At 46.2% G+C, this 12,928-nt stretch overlaps 1 pseudogene; it reads right to left on the bottom strand.

Moving 5' to 3' along the window:
• Nucleotides 1–11,361: 11,361 nt before the first annotated feature.
• On the bottom strand, nucleotides 11,362–12,409 carry LOC120764999 (choline/ethanolaminephosphotransferase 1-like; annotated as a pseudogene).
• Between the last annotated feature and the right edge of the window lie 519 nt (nucleotides 12,410–12,928).

Here is a 12,928-nt window from a genome sequence, read left to right as displayed (position 1 = left end):
AGCTGTAGAAACACGTTTACAGAAACTGGAGGATAAGATAGATGAGAACCATAAGAAACTCAGGGAGGAGATTAGAGAGGACCTTCTCCAAATCTCAGCAGTGCAGATCAGAGGTTCTGGTAGCCAACGTAGACGCTCCCCGGCTAGGGAGAGAGGATACACTCCACGTGCTGAGCTGTAGTTCTTCCTGCGGGACTGTGGAGAAAATATGAACAGATAAGATGGAAAATCTACAGCTGCCCTGGCACAACGGGTGCGTGAATTGAAGGAAGTCAAGACTCAAAGAGGGAGCTCCACCAAAAGGGAAGCGGCTCCAGTTGCCCGTAGCCGAACTGCCAGGTATGACGACGATGACATGTCCGACCCCCTTGAAGGAACCTCTAAGACATATGCTCAAGGAAAGAAGAATAACCAGGCTTAGAGGGGCCCTGCCTCTAGCCAGGTAGAAGCTAGAGAAAACCGTGTATTTTAGACTGTGTAGATTCGTTGGCCTGGCACATCAGAACCACAAAAATATGAGGCCTTAGTTGATACTAGTGCGCAGTGCACATTACTTCCATCAAGACATGTGGGGGAAGAATCTGTTTCCATTGCTAGGGTGACAGGGGGTTCACAAGAGTTTACTTTGGTAGAGGCTGATGTGAGCCTGACTAGAAATGAGTAGAAGAAACACCCTATTGTGACTGGCCCAGAAGCTCCATGCATTTTGGGCATAGACTTCCTCCGAAATAGGTATTTCAAAGACCCAAAAGGATTTAGGTAGGCATTTGAGATAGCAGCTGTGGAGACAGAGGGTGTTAAGCAGTTAAATACCTTGCCTAGACTATCAGAGAACCCATCTGCTGTAAGTCTTCTGAAGGTAAAAGAGCAACAAGTGCCAATTGCCACTTCAATAGTGCATCGCCGACAGTATAGAACAACTCGAGATGCTGTGATCCCCATCCACAAGATGATCCGTGAGCTAGAGAGCCAAAGAGTGGTCAGCAAAACCCACTCACCCTTCAACAGCCCCATCTGGCCTGTGCGCAAGCCTGACAGAGAATGGAGATTGACTGTGGACTACCGTGCCTTGAACGAAGTGACTCCACCATTGAGCGCTGCTGTGCCGGACATGCTGGAACTCCAGTACGAGCTGGAGTCCAAAGCAGCAAAGTAGTACGCCACAATTGACATTGCTAATGCCTTTTTCTCCATTCCTCTGGCTGCAGAATGCAGGCCTCAGTTTGCTTTCACCTAGAGAGGCGTGCAGTACACCTGAAACCGACTGCCCCAGGGGTGGAAACACAGCCCCACCATCTGCCATGGACTGATCCAAGCTGCACTGGAAAAGAGTGAAGCTCCGGAACATCTACAGTACATCGATGACATCATTGTGTAGGGGAACACAGCAGCAGAAGTGTTTAAGAAGGGAAAGAAAATCATCCAGATCCTCCTAAAAGCTGGTTTCGCTATCAAGAAGAGTAAAGTTAAAGGACCAGCTCATGAGATCCAGTTCCTGGGAATAAAGTGGCAAGATGGACGGCGGCAGATTCCCACTAAAGTCATCAACAAGATTACAGCGATGTCCCCACCAACCAATAAGAAGGAGACGCAAGCTTTCCTAAGTGCTATAAGTTTCTGGAGGATGCATATTCCTAAGTATAGTCAGATTGTGAGCCCTCTCTACCTAGTCACCCGCAAAAAGAATGATTTCCACTGAGGCCCTGAGCAGCAGCAAGCTTTTGCCCAGATCAAGCAGGAGATCGCTCATGCGGTAGCCCTTAGCCCAGTCAGGACGAGACCAGATGTGAAGAACGTGCTCTACTCAGCAGCCGGGAACAATGGCCTGTCCTGGAGCCTTTGGCAGAAGGTGCCTGAGAAGACTCAAGGCCGACCCCTAAGATTCTAGAGCCGAAGCTACAGAAGGTCTGAAGCCAATTACACCCCAACTGAGAAAGAAATCTTAGCAGCCTATGAAGGAGTTCAAGCCGCTTCGGAGGTGATTAGTACAGAGACGCAACTTCTCCTAGCACCTCGACTGCCTGTGCTAAGGTAGATGTTCAAAGGGGAAGTTCCCTCCACCCATCATGCCACTAATGCCACATGGAGCAAGTGGATTGCTCTTATTACGCAGCGCGCCCATATGGGTAAACTGAATCGCCCTGAGATTTTAGAAATAATTACCAATTAGCCTGAAGGTGAAAACTTTAGCCTCACAGATGAAGAACAAGAGCAAGTGACACGGGCTGAAGAGGCTCCACCATACAACCAATTGCCAGCAGAGGAGACGAATTTATGCCCTTTTCACTGACAGTTCCTGTCGTATTGTAGAGATGAACCGGAAGTGGAAAGCAGCCGTGTGGAGCCCCACACGACAGGTTGCTGAGGCCACTGAAGGAGAAGGTAGATCAAGTCAACTTGCAGAACTCAAGGCTGTTCAATTAGCCTTAGATATTGCTGAAAGAGAAGGGTGGCCGAGGCTCTACCTCTATACCGATTCATGGATAGTAGCCAATGCTCTGTGGGGATGGCTGAAGAAGTGGAAAGAGGCTAATTAGCAGCGTAGAAAGAAACCAATTTAGGCTGCTAAGGAGTGGAAAGACATTGCTACCAGGGTAGAGAGACTACCTGTGAAAGTTCGCCACGTAGATGCCCACATCCCCAAGAGTAGAGCTAATGAGGAACATCAAAACAACGAGCAGGTAGATCGGGCAGCAAAAATAGAGGTCTCAAAGATTGATTTAGATTAAGAACACAAGGGAGAGTTGTTTTTAGCTCGATGGGCCCATGATGCCTCAGGCCATCAGGGCAGAGATGCCACCTATAAGTGAGCACGAGACCGAGGGGTAGATCTAACCATAGACAGTATTTCTCAAGTTATCCATGACTGTAAGACGTGTGCTGCCATCAAGCAGGCCAAGCGAGTGAAGCCCCTATGGTATGGCGGGCGATAGTCCAAGTATAAGTATAGGAAAGCCTGGCAGATTGACTACATCACCCTTCCCCAAACCCGCCAAAGCAAGCGCTACGTGCTCACAATGGTGGAAGCCACCACGGGGTGGCTGGAGACCTACCCTGTGCCCCATGCTACTGCCCGAAACACCATCCTGGGCCTTAAAAAGCAAGTCCTGTGGAGGCATGGTACCCCCGAGAGAATTGAGTCAGACAACGGGACTCATTTCAAGAACAGCCTTATTAACACCTAGGCTAGAGAACATGGCATTGAGTGGGTGTACCATATTCCCTACCATGCACCCGCTGCAGGCAAAGTGGAGAAGCACAATGCATTGTTAAAAACCCAATTAAAAGCATTAGGTGGGGGATCTTTCAAGAATTGAGAGCAGCATTTGGCAAAGGCCACCTAGTTGGTCAACACCCGAAGCTCCACCAACCGAGCAGGCCCTGCGCAGGCTGAGCCTCTGCATACAATAAATGAAGATAAAGTCCCAGTGGTACATGCCAGAGGTCTGTTAGGGAAGACAATGTGGATCAAGTCTGCCTCAAGTTCAGACAAACCCATTCGTGGGGTTGTCTTTGCTCAAAGACCAGGTTGCACATAGTGAATAATGCAGAAAGATAGAACAACACGATGTGTACCTCAGGGAGATCTGATTGTTGAGTGAAAATCATTTACAAACATCACTGTCTGCTAAATGTTATTGCCATTGTCTGTACATTAAACCACGCAGAATGAAATAGAAAGAAATGTGTAAGTGAGAGGGTATTGCTTGTATTCTTTTTTTTTCTGTAGGGAGAATAGATGGAAGTTTTATGTGGAATATATATTAGTTCTGTCTGTAAGTCAACGATATGGGGATAAGGGGTAGAAGATGTCATGGGGTAACTGTGTATCCCCAATCGTCTGTTGAGTGCAGGGGGAGAGGGCAAGCGCGGTTTGTTTTTCCCCAGGAAAACCCTGCTCATCAGAGTGACCTTGAAGCGGGAGTGCTGGAACACGGCAAGACAAAAGAAGCTCTGTTGTTTTTTTGCCCCGGCAGTTAGTTAGTTTAGTGCTAGCGTAGTTAGACGCTGTAGAATAGATGAAGCTTTTTGCTTTTTTTTCTTTTTCTTTTTTGTCCTTTTTTCCTTCCTTTTTGCTTTTTTTGTCCTCTCCTCAGAACAGTTCCAACCTCTCCGGACTAAAGACCTGGAGAAGCACCGGGGGCCTCCACAGAAGATCCACCCCACCAAGACCAGCCCTGCACATCTCCTTTTCTCCCAGCGTCAGCAGAGACGGAGCGGTAGAGCACAGTGACGACCCTCGAGGAGACTTTCTTTAAGTTTGTTATCCCTCCGTAAGCGGCACGAAGCTCTTGTCATCGGGTATTGTGCTGGGAATGCTTTGCCTGTTTAATAAACAAGTTTTTTCCACTTCTCTCTGAGGAAATCTTTTTTCCCGAACCAGTTAGAGAAAGGGAGGGGGGCCCCGTGAGAGAATTTCTCCCAAAATCTGCCTAAAACCACCACAAAAGGGGACACTGATTTAAAGTCACCTCGTGAATTGACCCCTGAGGCACGAAAAGTGCTGGAGGAGGTTCAGCAAGCTGTTTCGGCTTGCCAGGTGTACCGCATTGAACCTTCCATTGATGTCACTGTGTTCATTACCACTCCTGATTTACATCCTACAGGTATCATCGGCCAATGGAATGATGATTGGACTGATCCTCTGCAGGTCTTGGAATGGGTCTTCCTGCCTCATCAGCCACATAAGACGGCGACGGCGCTGTTTGAATTGACTGTGCGCTTGATAATCAAGTGCCGGCAACGCTGTTTGCAATTGATGGGTGCAGATCCCTCAAAGATCATACTCCCGCTTCAGAGGGAGGAATTTGATTGGAGCTATGCGAACAATGTTTCACTGCAAAGTGCTCTCGAGGGTTTTTCAGGGCAGATCACTTATCATCTGCCTAACCACAAGCTATTGCAAGAGGCAAAGAATACTCAATTTTCTCTACAACCCAAAAATAGCCAAGAGCCAGTGCAAGGACCCACTGTCTTCACTGACGATTTGCGCAAAACAGGGAAAGCCATTGTTACCTGGCAGGATGGATCTGAGTGGCAGGTTTTGGAAAGCCATGAGGATGGGTCAGCCCAACTGGTTGAACTAAGGGCTGCTGTCATGGCATTTGAGTCATTTTCCCAGGAACCTTTCAACTTGATCACGGACTCCGCCTATGTTGCTGACATCGCACAGCGATTGGGTTATTCAGTTTTGAAGGAGGTCAGTAACCCTGCCTGGTTTCGTTTACTGAAGGCCTTGTGGTGTGCAATTCAGGCCAGAGTTCATCCATATTATGTTCTGCATGTACGGAGTCACACTAACTTGCCAGGGTTTGTAGCGGAAGGTAACGCAAGGGCTGACAAGTTGGCTAACCCAGCGTGGGTAGCCCCTCAGCCTGACGTGCTCGCGCAGGCCAAGGCATCGCATGGGTTTTTCCACCAAAATGCGCATACGCTGCAGAAGCAGTTCCAACTGACGGCCACTGAGGCTCGTGAAATTGTCGAGTCGTGTGACGACTGTCACGCCCTTGGTGCGCCATTGCTGGCAGGGGTTAATCCCAGAGGCCTTAAGGCCTTGGAGCTTTGGCAGACCGATGTCACCCAGGTCGCCGAGTTTGGCCGGCTCAATATGTGCATGTCACGGTGGACACGTTCTCCTCTGCGATGTGGGCTTCTGCTCACACAGGAGAGAAAGCCTGTGATGTCATTGCCCACTGGAGGCAGGCCTTTGCTGTTCTTGGCATACCTTCTGCTGTGAAAACCGACAATGGTCCTGCTTATGCCTCGCAGCAGGTACGGCAGTTCCTACAGTCATGGGGTGTGTCACATAACTTTGGCATCCCTCATTCTCCAACGGGACAGGCAATTGTAGAACGCAATCACGGTACACTCAAGCGTGTTCTTCAAAAACAAAAATGGGGAATGCAGGGTGAAACCCCGCACAGTCGGTTGGCAAAGGCTTTGTACACCATCAATCACCTTACGGTGCCGCAGAACTCAAATAATCCTGTCATTCTGAACCATCATCTCTCGTTGCAGGCTTCGGACGGTGAGCAACAGCCTCGAGCGAAGGTACGGGTCCGAAATTTAGTCACCAAGCAATGGGAAGGACCGTATGACCTAATCGCTATGGGGCGTGGGTATGCGTGTGTGGCCACAGACACTGGGACACGCTGGCTACCTTCAAAGTGTGTCCGTCCTGACCTGCGACCACAGAGGCAGAATTCAGCTGACAGGCAAGGTGGAAGCCGTGATCAACTTGAAAGTCACCAAGTGGATGAATCCTCGAGTGATCACTCTGATGATTCCTCCACAGACAGTGATTGAATTTGTATATATTCCCTTTGTAAATTTGTTCATTTTTCTTTTTCTGTTTTTCTTTTTTTGTGAAGTTAGAAGGGTGAGATGTTACCCTGGTTTTTCTGAGTTTTTTAAAGCCTTTTGAATTTTCATAAAATGGAGTCAGACCTTTTAGCTACTGTACAATATTAGGAGCAGTTTCTACCTTTTTCTCACAGATGTAACATAAACAAATCCTTTGTTTTTCATTCTCTGTCCTTTGTTTGCATACTTCTAACCTGAAAACAATTGTAACTGACGGCTGGTCTGGCCAGTTGGCTTGAGAGGTGAAAACTCTAAAAGCCAATCTTCAGCGAGACCCACAAATGTATAAAAAGTAAGAAGTAAACAAGGAGGCTCTCTCTCCGCCCTGACTCAGCTTGAGCTGGATCGGAGAAGTCTCTGTCCTGCAAAATTTCTCGTCTCTCGTGTGATTTGCTTTGCGTGTCCAGGTAACATCCATCCTTCCTAGTCCCTTTCCTTATTTCCAGAGGGTTCTCTGTCAGTCCGAAACCCCTCCTGGGAATTCCCCTTTTCTTTGACATCCCGTTGGCCCATGTGACCCTTTCCACTCCCCTTGCCTTCCCTATAGGTTGTCAGATTGTGAGTCCCCCCTTACCCCCCTCCCTGACTGGCTGGAGAATTGTAGCCACCCCCCCCCCCCCTTCCTCTCCCGTTTAAAAGACTGTGTAAGCATGGGCTTTTTGGATTTTCACTGCTGCACCCCTTGGGGGAATAAATCCTTTGAGACACATGTGAGAAACCCCTCCCATCCTTTGTTCTGATCCATGGTGCATCACAATCGATTTCTCTTGGCGCAGTGCCAGGGTGTGTGAGCTAGCTGGGTTTTCTCCAGCATTGCGTCAGGTGGGAACTCACAGGACAGTCAGAGGTCCTGTGGAACGGTCTGACTAACTGCTGGCATTGCAAATGAGGTCAAAGTAAAAAAAAAACACTTACCTAGTGACCAGTAAAACGTACATAGTCACCAGTGCAGTGCTTTCAGCTCACTCATGGTTTGGGCTCTTAGCAGCTGTTGACTGGTTATGATTTTGTAGTGGTTTTATGTTCACTAAATTCTGGTCTTAATACTCACTCTTTTTCTGTGGGAGAGAGACTAGGAGAAAAACAAAGCAGGCTCAACCTTAAAATTAACAAATAGTTTTATTAACACACACTAAAAGAATGGCAAAAGAAAGTTGGGAAAAAACTAAAAAAAACCAGAATGAAACTACAAAAACACTCTTCCTTCCCCTTACAAACTGTTAACTTTCTTACAAAACAACATAAAGAGACAAAACTTGTAATTTTCAGTCAGTTTCACCATTTGAAAATAGTCTTTCATCAATTCTTAGAGTCATGGATCCCACTGACAACCTAGAACAGTTCTTTTGTGGGTTTTTTAACTGTCACAAAAACAGCCGCCCGGAGAAACTTGCCTTTGTGACTCCTTCCATTAGCAGGTTCCCAAGCTGCTTATGGGTCATGGGTCTTAGACTTTTGCATACTGGGGTGTCACCTTTTAAAGATGAATAACTCCAAAGCAAAGGATTCTTCATCTCAAGGTATAGAGATATCTTCTCACTTCACTTGGCACAGAGGGTTTCTCATCTCTATCTCTGTTTAAGCATCTAATAGGATTAATATTACTTAGTCCATCACAAACACCTTTGCTCAAATCCACACACAAATCTAAACAATCATCTCCCCAAATGCTTCTTTCCTATGATTTAAATGAATGATCTAAATAGAAAGTTCATTTCCATGGCTCAAATAAGATTGGAACAACCAACTCTTCAACTCTCTGTCCCAACAGTCTTTTTACTTTCACTCTACTGACTTCATGCTGTTTCTTCTTTATGTTCACTCTGTCCCTTTCTTTTCTCTCTCAGAGAAGGGCTAAGCTCTGGAAGATTCATGTTGTCAAGAAAAGGTTAAATCTCCTCATGCATCTCTTGTCTCCCGTGGTAGCTCATGGTATTAGATGTTCAAGGCCGCGCTGGGGAAGGAGGAAGAACTCACGCAGAAACATCAGAGATCAGAGCACCCGGGTAAAGAAGAAATCGCGGGGAGCAGCCGGAGTCAAACACGGTCTTCACAGAAGTAATGGTGAATGCTCGTTTATTGAGGGTACACAGGGTTCTTTTATACATATATCATTCTTGTGCATAAGCTGTTCACATGGCATTTTACTACTCGCTATTGGCTAGTGTTATCTGCATAAGCATTCCCTTGCAGTTACCTGTTTACAACTTTGCTGAGGGGTTACAGCTCGTTCCCAGACTATTCGTCCTTGACAGTGCTAAAACAAACAGCATTTTCCCAACACTGCAAGGCCTCTCTGTGTCCATCTCCAGAAATCCTTCTACAATTCCCCCTTTTTCTTTTTGCACAAGCCAAGCATTAGATATTGTCTTACGCAACATGTTCTTAATACAAGACATTACACAACTTAGTACTAATGATCCTACTAATACAAGTAATATTACAAACACTTGTTTAACAACAAACTTCAGCCATCCCGTAATCCCAAGGCTACTTAACTAATCTCTAAATACATCATTACTTTCTTTTAAATCATGTAATTTGTTCTTCATTAATTGCAAAATTTTTTGTGAATTGATTCAGAATGGTCAGACAGGTTCATGCAACACATTCCTTCAAACTCTTCACACCCATGGTTATGCATTAAAAGCAAAAATCAATCGCAGCACGGTTTTGCAAAACAGCATGATTAACACTGGTAACATCCACTGATAGGTCATCCAAAATTTGGCTAGTCAAATTCAGTTCTGATTTGGTCCAGCATGCCATCTGCTTCAATGTGGTCATTGCTCTAGCAGCTGTTGCTCCTGGTATAAAAATGGATGTTAATACTGTCCTAGCCCAGAACAAGAATTTAGGATCTTTTATGTCTGTACAGTCCAACTCATGTATGGCACGTTTTCTCTGAGTGACTTTTGCTAAAGTCATAAATGCGGTTATGTTAGGGTGAAACAGGGCAAGTTTCCCTAAATAGCATGGGCCCCTGTGGCTGTGCTTTTCTGCACCGGGCGGACGCTGGCCCCTGGCTGGCTCAGATCTGCACAGCGGCCAGAACGTTTTCAGTCTGGATATGCAAGCAGGTTATCTTTACCTGCTGGGCTCGGCTTCTCAGCGGCAGCTTGTCCAAATAGTGTTGTGACAACAGCGGCGGTAGGAAAAGGATGGCTCTTGGCTAAGCAGGTTTAAAGATGTTTATCCAAGCCGAGCTGCGGGAGGTCTGCAACTCGTCCAGACTGCCGGCCAGAGAGAGTTTGAATTTGCCTCTCTCATCTTATAAGCGGGGGAGGGTTCAGGGGAGGTCACAACAGGATAGCAAATCAGGGCATTCAGGGGGCAGACAGGGGGTGTCCACCTCCAAGCCTCTGACCACTGACACCAAGAGAAAAGGAATTCCCCCCGGGGCGACCTATCACTTGAAGCCCTCCCTCTGGAATTTCCCAATCTAGGGAGGGGTCCTAAAGTGATAGACAAGATGCCCCGGGGGGGGGGGGGGAGGAGATGGACAATGATAGGTGGGGGGTGGGATGATTGACATACAACACCTTGTTATACAGAAAACTCAAAAGGGGATGGAATGTTACAAAACTGGGAATACAGTGAACTGAACCATAACATAAAACTTCTTATAAAAACTTAATAAAACAATTCTTGCACCACCACAGGCCCCCATGTGGGCTGGCTGGGACTCCATTCCAAGTGCGGTCCCCACATATTAAAAATGTTCCTGGTGGAAGGTGTCGTGCTGGTTTGCCAGTCAAATTACATTTGGAATAAAGTTGTTGGTGTACACTGCTACTAGATAGTCAAGCTGAATTTACTGTAGCCCATTTCTAGCTATGTATATTTAAACTCTGCTCTGTGGGGGGCTCAAAGGACACCCAGCCTCCCTCACTTCTATTCGTAGAGCTGGCATTCATACATTCAAGGAGGTCTAATTATTCAGGTGGTGAAGTAAGCGTATCATCAAGTTGCTCTATAATTTTACACTGCCAGCCTCCATCAGCCTGGGCGGCTGTGAAACCTGATGTCCACACCGTGGCGTTTGCCACAGTAAAATTGAGCATTGTCTCATTTTTCACATAACCTTTAAAATTGTGAGGGCTCCAAAGGGGTGTTCTTATCAAACAAGCCCTTAATGGGTCTCGGGGACTGGCCAGGCTAAGGCAAATAGAATCCTGTCCAGTCATATTGGCAAATGTCACCCATACATTAGTTCTCTTAGAAAATTGATGAGCTAGTTGAGAAGATCCTGCAACACTTGTTGACATCATGAGCAAAAGGCACGCAACACGCGAGAACGTCTTACCACGCGGACCTGCCATATCTCCATATCTCTTTTTTTTTTAATGTTTATTAAAAAAATAAAATTAATTGACAAAGATACCACACTATTTTGCATGCTGGGCACCCCTTGGCTCACAGGATCCTGTTCAGCATGAAACTGCTTTGTCAGCAATGCACGAGCAAAAACCACCCCAGCCTGGCTCCCACCTGGCAGCTGCTGCAGCCACACAACTTAGTAAGATATCTCTGGGTTTTTACCAGCTCAAGTCTTTAGTAAATAAATTCTAAGTGGACACTAAACAAGTATTTTGCTAAGAGATGATGAAATATTAAAATTTAAAGCAAGTCAGATTGCAGCTGTAATTATACTACATTAGAAACTCCAGTTGGTGGGGATCCATTCACCATATAGAGAGTAATTTGTAATCAAGGTAATTACAAAGACAGAGCATTTGTTTCCTGCATGCTTTTCCAGGCTTGGAATCAACAGAGTTGACTACATGGAGAGTTGACTAGGGTGAACTCAGAATTCACTTTCTCAGGCAGGAGACTAGTTAAGGAGTGTTATTGATAACCAAGAAGAAAAGTTATACAACACTGATTATTATAAATTACTTTGTTCTCATTTGCTTTTAGCATTTGTCTCTTACAAGTCTTCATCCATTCCTGTAGAAACCTAACTCCTTCTCCATTCCTCTGTGGCAGCTGCCATCCCTAGTGATGGTTTGAGTGCATGGGGCAGCCCTTGATGCGGAACACGTGGATGTGCAGGTGGGCAGCAATCTGGTTGCACACGCTGACACAGTATCGGAGCAGGTTAAACAGGGACAGGATCAGGGAAATCCAGAGGACAATATACTTATCAATAAAGCTGTTAAAACATTTGGTCAAGGAACAGCAATGCTGGGCCTATGAATGCTGTGTCATATAAATACATCTCACTCTTGGTCATGTGGGCAACCACCTGTTGATTTGTGATCTTGGCAGTCACAAAGCTAAGTCAGGATGTAGAGGCACGGGTGCCTCTCAAAGAGCTGCACAGCAGATTTCTTGTAGATCATTGCAGCCAAGGCAATCACGGAGCCAATATGGAGAAAAGGTGAGAGGACACTTGTTCCTGCTATAGTGGATCCATTTTTGCCAACTCCACCCGTGAAAATCACACCAAAGTAGTTTGTACAGGAGAATATGGTTCCTGCCACAGTACAAGGAGTTGGGAGTATTTTCCCCTGAATATTCAGTATTGGAATCAGAGATTGCTAAAAAGGTGGTCCTCTAATCACTGCCAGTAAATGCATGATTATTATGAAGATTTGTACATCAGTCACATCAATCACGCCGAAGCACAGCATTCCTGAGACGTACGTCTGCCAGTGCGTGCAGTAAAACATGAATGTCACAGCAAAACAACAAAAGAATATCCAGTCAGGGTTGGTGCCAGCTGCACAGCAATACAAGTTCCCAAAACCACAAAGACTGTGGACAATGAATCACAGCCATGATCAAAAAGCTCTCCTAACGGAGTGCTGCTATTTGTCCTTCTTGCTTGTTTTCTATCTATAGCATTCAGGGACTGGTAGATGAAAAGGACACAAGCACAAGCAATGAATGCCCAGGGAGGCGCCTGCTCTGTAGCTGTTGGGCAGTAACATACTAATAACAGAGTTGTAAATATATTTATTAACAGTCCGATTATGGTGATCAGATTGGGGGCAATCCAGGCTGGAGAACTGATGTCTGCAGTATGAATACAATCTAACATTGTTCGAGCAGTTTCAGATTTCAAGCCGTGCTCTTTTACTGTATTTTTTGCCTGCTGCAAAATTTTCCATTCATGCTGCTCATACACAGGATTACCATCTCTGAACACGACAGGACACGCTACAGGACATGTCATGTGTCCTGCGGGTTCCCACTGTCCTTCCAGTATAGCATCACATATAATTCTGGACCACCGAGTCACAGGTGGAGCAGGTGAAGGCGTTGCTTGGGGACTGCTTTCTGCAGTTTGTTCTAGCAATCATTGCATTGGAGTTAACTGGGAGCTAAAATATATTGGCTCCTCCCGATTACTAACAGTTGTCGTGGATAATTCTTGAGCTCCTTCCAGCAGCAGCTCAGCTGCTGCATTGCATCACCGCCTGAATTTGCTCAGTCAGTTCTTTTAATCCAGTCGTGTCTGGGGAAGGTGGTCGACAGCAGGGACCGCCCGTTCCCATTTCCTGGTCGCCTAGTACCTCTTCGTGCACATCCAGTAAAGGGGGGGCACTAGGCACAGGCG

Source organism: Hirundo rustica, chromosome W (assembly GCF_015227805.2).
Source record: "Hirundo rustica isolate bHirRus1 chromosome W, bHirRus1.pri.v3, whole genome shotgun sequence".
In the NCBI taxonomy this organism is placed as follows: Eukaryota; Metazoa; Chordata; class Aves; order Passeriformes; family Hirundinidae; genus Hirundo; species Hirundo rustica.
Note: the sequence above shows the minus strand (reverse complement) of the source record. Positions and strands in the feature narration are given on the sequence as shown.